Here is a 6,570-nt window from a genome sequence, read left to right as displayed (position 1 = left end):
TGTCCATCTTTTAAGGAATGATAACATGAGGCACAGAGAGGTAAATGACTATAAAAAGAACAGGTGATCAAATAAGTTTCAAGTTGTAAACTTTGAATCCAAATTCTACTCAATAACCTGATGGTAAAAAGGACTTCCCATTCTCAAATTTCCTCAAATGCATAATGTAAAGAATTTGGGAGCATGGCACCAACTTGATTTGTCTTGTTGCATAGAAGGCTATCTAGGGGCACCTGGTTGGTTCAGTTGGTAGGGTGCTGGACTCTTGATTTCAGCTTGGGTCATGATCTCATGGTTCGTGGGATTGAGTCCCACGTCGGGCTCTGTGCTAGCAGCGTGGAGACCGTTTGTGATTCTCTGTCTCCCTCCCTCTCTCTCTCTGCCCTTACCTGCTCACACTCACTCTCTCTTAGAATAAAAAGATAGACATTAAAAATATGTTTAAAAAAAAAAGAGGGATATCCAACTTGGGGTTGAGAATTCCACATCAAGGTCTACAGGCCTTTTCCTTCCTTCCCTTTCTGCCTTTCCTGCCCAGTAGTCTTTAGTCTACCCTCAATCTGCTGCCAACAGCACTCCTTACCTCTCTGTTTTAGGCAGGCAGTTCTAAATAGTTGGTGGTGGTTACCATGGTAACAGACACTTAAGTTTCAGCTTCAAATACCCCTTTTAATGAGGCAAATTTGAGAATATTCATGATAAGTTACCAGACCACAAACTTAACTGTGGGAAGTTTTGTTTTTGGAAAACCTAATAAGAAGAAAGCAGAAAGAATGAACAGCAAGGGCAATAGAGAAAATGGGGCCAGACTTGGAGGGGTGAATGGAAGAAATGCCAGCTCTGCTTACCACAAGCCAAATCCAAATCAATTCACACCAGAGCTTTAAATTATAGATGGTCATTGAAGGGCTATAACCAGATGGAGCCAAGATTCCTTGGGAGGAAGAATGGTAGAGTGAGGGGTGGAGAGGGCAAGCATTGAGTGTGTCCTCCAGAAGGCTGTGCATTTTAAAGAGCTTCCGTTTTCTATTTTATTGCTGACTGTGATGGCCAAATGTAAGCAACAATCTTCCTTTTGTTTCTCCATGTCTCCATTTATGAAACCAAGAAACACTGCAATCTGGAGAGAACGCAATTGACTAGAATGTAAAATTTGGCATAAGTGAATTTTGTAGCAACATAGGTTATCCACAAACCCCAAAGACATAGCAGTCCTGATAATGTTCCAGGATTCTGTTCTTAATCTCCTGTCTGTTCTACCCACTAAAATTTCACAGAAAAATACAAAGACTTACAATACATTGCTAAACGCTTACATGGAAAGGAACATAATTACCTAAAGGAAAACGTGTCAATGATCCTTGTTATTATTTAATATAAAAGTATGCCTCATCTAGATAAGATAGTTTAATTTTATACCTGGTCAAAGGAAGACAAGCAGATAGCCTAAAAGAGCTTTTACAGACACTTTAAGTTTCTGGCCAGGTTCCTTAGGTCCCTACAGGAATGTCTTACTCTTGCTGCTCACAGAAAGCACCAGGGAACAGATGCATTACAGTTTGTGACAGGAGAACAGCCTGTGGATTCCGCCTACTCCCTCCAGTCCATCTGGGAGGTGGGTGAGACAGGGAGCCCACAGAGAGGGGGGCTCTCCTGGGAATCCCTTTGGGGTGTCATGGCTATTGGTGCTTTATTTTCAGTAGATGGCACTGTGTCTATTGAGATAAGCAAAAGGGGAATCTAGATGGGAAATCTAATTATTCCTGGAGAAAGCACACTGCATGTAAGAATGCATTTTTTTTTCTATTTAGTAACATGATAACACAAATACTACTCACTATTCATGTTAGCACCCTCTTTGGAGCTTAAGGAACTTTGTGATTTGTTATTCTGGCTCAGATGCAGGGTTGCGGCAGAGCTCAGGGCCATTCTATGAGGGATATAGTTGGGATAAGAATAAATCACACTGAATGTTCACTCATTTGATCACCCAAACACCCATATCTGTACCTGTACTCCATCTGTGCCCTGGGTCCCCACCCTTTATCCCTAAAAGGAAATTCTGACATCTCAGTTTCTACCCAGCACACAGGAATCCTCACACCCCCAGAGTCAAGGCAACCAGAACAGTTTCTTACACACTGGTGGTCCTGTGTGGCAGATACCATTACTTACCCATTAGCCATTTTCCTTTATAATACACAATTATTTTTTCTCTTCTGAGTGCTTTCAGAAAAGTAGACCCCAGCACCAGAAGACAAATCAAGTTTATTTTAAGCCGGTTATGGTTTTTAATTTTTTAATTTAATTTTTTTAGAGAGAGTGAGAGAGACAGCATGAGCGCAGGGAGAAGGGCAGAGGGAGAAAGAGAGAATCTTAAGCAGGCTCCACGTTCAGCATGGAGCCCAATGAGGGACTTGATCCCACAACCCTGGGATGATGACCTGAGCCAAAATCAAGAGTTGGACACTCAACTGACTGAGCAACCCAGAAGCTCCAGCCAGTTATGGTCTTTTATATGGGAAGAGAATCTTAAGTTTGCTTCTTAGAAAATAAACTCTAAACACAGTATGGAGGATGAAATAGAAGAAAGAAGGCTCTGTGATCCAGGCAATGTGCTGTGCACTTAATAGAATACTCTCTTTTATTCTTTACAATAATCTTAAGACAGGTACTAGGCTACCTATTTCACAAATGTGAAACTGAAGCTCAGAAAGTATAAATAATCTACATAAAATCACCCTTGGAATTGACTGGGCAGTATGAGGTTCTAACCATTAGAAGAGAAATCTGCTATGTGCCTTACAGGAAAGGAAGATGCAAGGAAAAACCTCCTATTTCTGTCCGAGGACATTACCTTATGAATATAACCCGTAGGACTCCCTCAGTCATCTTGAGACAATCACAGGAGCCAACCTAAGAGAATGAGACAAAACTCTGAGGATGACAGGGCAAAATGCTGTGCAAGAACCTGGGACCTTGATAATGCCATTGAGCTATTGAATTCACCAACTCTCAAACTTCAGATTTATATTTCAACCACTTTGAAATATATGTTCTGTTACTTGTGGCCCAAAATATAATATCCTAACTAATACAACCTAAGATCCTAGCCATAGATGATTAGAAAAGGATTAGCACTTGAGCTGAAAGCAGCCATCCATATGGTGAATGCCAAGGAGTCAGGATAGGAGAGTCCACAAGCAGAGTCTCTATAATGGATCATATCTGATGAGACTAATCAGATCTTTTCTGCAGGAGTCTGAAAAAGATAATGTTTTCTCTCATCTGCTCGGGAACATTTCTCCATAAGTTACCCCATCTCTTTTCTGTATCTTCAATGTTTTCTGTGGAAAGGATCTCTTTACTGGGTCACTGGGGAACCATAGTTCTAAGTATTTTCTTTTGTCGTGTAGGTATATTAGTGTTGCTGCTGTGGCGTGGGGATGCACCTTCTTAAATACCATTTAAATTTCTCATATAAAAAGCTAACAACACCTTTGTAAAATTCAGGCCTTCTTATATATATCACTCTAAATAGCTTTTACTCTTTCATAATCAACTTATTAAAATAGTTGTCTCCAGTTTCTGTCCTTTGTCACTCTTCAATCCATGGCAATTTACACCTGCAAAACCTCAACAGGACATTGTCTCTTATAAAGATTAAAACATAGTAATAAAATAAATTATCAATTGCTAAGTAACAAGCTGCCCCAAATTTAATCATTTTAAACAGCAGCCACTACTTATTATCCTTCATGATTCTGTGCGTTGACTAAGCTTGAGCGGATACTTTTTTTCTGCATGGCTTTGGCTGGAGCTGTGGTCATCTGGAAGCTTGACTGGACTAGAACATCCACTATGTCTCATTCACATGGCTGGCAGGTGGTGTTGACTCTTGGTTGGGAGCTTAGCTGGAAGTGACTCCTTTTCATGGCTCTTCCATATGTGGGCTTCCCACAGCATGAAAGCTAAGCTTGAGGAGGGAATGTTTTAAGTTTGTGAAAGAAGAAGCTCTCCAGTCGCAGATGTTAAACAACCTCACTTCTGCCACATTTTATTGGTCAATATAAGCTCTATACAGTCCAGATTCAAGAGAAGGGAAAATGATTTTATCTCTTGACGGGAGGAATAGCAAAGAATTTGCAGATCTCTTTAATACGCTACTGTAATTAATGGCTTTCCTTATTGCTAACTCCAATAAAAACAATACGGTCCTTAGTTTACGTGACATCTCAATTCTTGAAATATTCTCTTCTTTCAACTTCCATGACAACACACTCTTCTTGTTTTCTGGCTACTTCTAGAGCTATTCTCATTTTCTTGTGATGAATCCTCAAACTCAAAACATCACTATTCCTTAGGTTTCAACCTTTGGTCCTTTCCTATCATCACTTCATACACTCTCATTGGACAGTCTAATAAACTCTCAAGACTTTCATTACTATCTGCATATTAATCATTTTCAAATATTTACTCACAGCTCCTATTGCTTACTTAAGTTTCAAACCTAGATACCCCATCTTTAGTGAACTCTCCTATTTTCATTTAAATATCCTACTAGCATCACAAATTTAAAAAGTCTAAAATTGAACTCATTGTATTTTTCCCCAAAGCTCCTATTTCAATGTTATCCTTATCTGTGAATAGCACCATAATTCTCTCAGAGAATTAGTCATTTTGTCTCTCCTTTTACTCAACTATACATCCAGTTGCCAAGGCTAGTTGATATTATCTTCTAAATACCTTTCAAATTTGTTAAGTTGCCTACATTTATTCTCCAATAAACTAGTGCTGAATCTAGATCAGACCTCTATCATCTTTTACCTGATTTACTTCAGCATTTTCTAACTGGTCTTCTCACCTCCAGACTGGTCTCCTCTTTGGTTCATTTTTCACACTGAAACCAGAGTAGTTTTTAATGCCAATATTAGATCATGTTATGCCCAATTTGGCAGCATATATACTGAAATTGAAACAATACAAGCAAGACTAGTATGGCCCCTGTGCAAGTATAACTTATACATGTATAAAGTATTCCTTATATTTTCTGTGTTGATAGGCACACAGTCTATAAAGATGCAATTTACTGCACAAATGAGGGGAGAGGTTGAACTCATATAAGAGCAAAGTTTTGCATACTATTACAATGAAATTGGTATTAATCTAAACTAGATTGTTATGAATTAAGATAATTGAACACTCATAGCCACCACTAAGAAAACAACTCAAAAAATATAGTAAGAGAAATAATGACATTAAAATAGTCCACTAGAAAATATTCTTTTAAAACAAAAGTCGTCAGTTATGGAGGAAGTATAAAAAAATACATTTAGAACACAAATAGAAAAATGGCAAGCATAAACTTGACTTTATGAGTAATTTCATTATATTAATAGGGATTGAATTAAAGGGGAGAGATTTTCAGGATAGCTTAAAACAAAACAAAACAAAAAACCCAAAACCCAACTATATGCTGTCTATTAGAGACACACTTTTATTCAAAGACACAAAGAAGTTGAAAATAAAAGTATGAGAAAAGATATACTAGGTAAACAATAACCGAAAGAGACCTAGAATGGCTATACTAATATCAGACAAAGTAGACTTTAAGACAAGAATTATTTCTAGAGCCTAAGAAAGACATTTGATAATAACAGAATTAACTCATCAAGAAGATATAATACCCATAAACATATACACACCAAATTTATGAAGCAAAAGCTATCATAATTGAAGAGAAAATGGTCAATTCAACAATAGTCAGAATTATCAATATCTCACTTTCAATAATGGTAGAACAACTAAACAAAAAAATCATCAAGCAAATAGAAGACTTGAACAACACTATAATTCAACTAACAAACAGACCTATAGAGCCTTCCATTCAACAACTGCAGAATACATATTCTCAAGTAAATGTGAAACATTTACCAAGGTAGAACGTATGTTAGGCCATAAAACAAGTGTCAATAAATTTTAAAAGACTGAAATCATGTGACGTATGCTCTCCAATCACAATGAATGAAACTAGAAATTAATAACAGAAGGAAGTTAAACAAATTTACAAATGGAAGTTAAACACAATCATAAATAATCACAGGGCCAAAAAAGAAATCACAAAGGAAGTTAGAAAATACTTTGAGGAAAACACAACATACCAAATCTTAGGGATACAGTGAAAACAGTATGTAGAGGGAAATTTATAACTGTAATTGCCTGTCTTAAAAAAGAAAAAAAAATCTAAAATCAGTAACAACATTCCACCTTAAGGAACTAGAACAACAAAAGCAAACTAAATCCAAAGCAAGCAGAGGGAGGTAAATAATATAGGTTGGACTAAAAATAAATGAAATAGAGAATTGGGGCACGTGGGTGGCTCAGTCAGCTAAGCATCTGACTTCAGCGCAGGTCATGATGTCATGGTTCCTGGGTTAGAGCCTCTCATTGAACTCCATGCTGACAGCATGGAACCTGAAGCCTGCTTCGGATTCTGTGTCTCCCTCTCTCTGCCCCTCCCTCACTGGCTCTCTGTCTCTCTCTCCCAAAAGTAAATAAACAAAAAAATTT

General features: G+C 37.7%; 1 non-coding gene across 1 annotated transcript; it reads left to right on the top strand.

Moving 5' to 3' along the window:
• Nucleotides 1-4,942: 4,942 nt before the first annotated feature.
• LOC112849095 (U6 spliceosomal RNA) lies at nt 4,943-5,049 on the top strand. Its single transcript, XR_003222537.1, has one exon. It is a non-coding gene; the product is annotated as a U6 spliceosomal RNA (small nuclear RNA).
• The last annotated feature ends 1,521 nt before the right edge of the window (nt 5,050-6,570 follow it).

This window comes from Puma concolor, chromosome C1 (assembly GCF_028749965.1).
Source record: "Puma concolor isolate L17-30 chromosome C1, mPumCon1.1.hap2, whole genome shotgun sequence".
NCBI lineage: Eukaryota > Metazoa > Chordata > Mammalia > Carnivora > Felidae > Puma > Puma concolor.
Note: the sequence above shows the minus strand (reverse complement) of the source record. Positions and strands in the feature narration are given on the sequence as shown.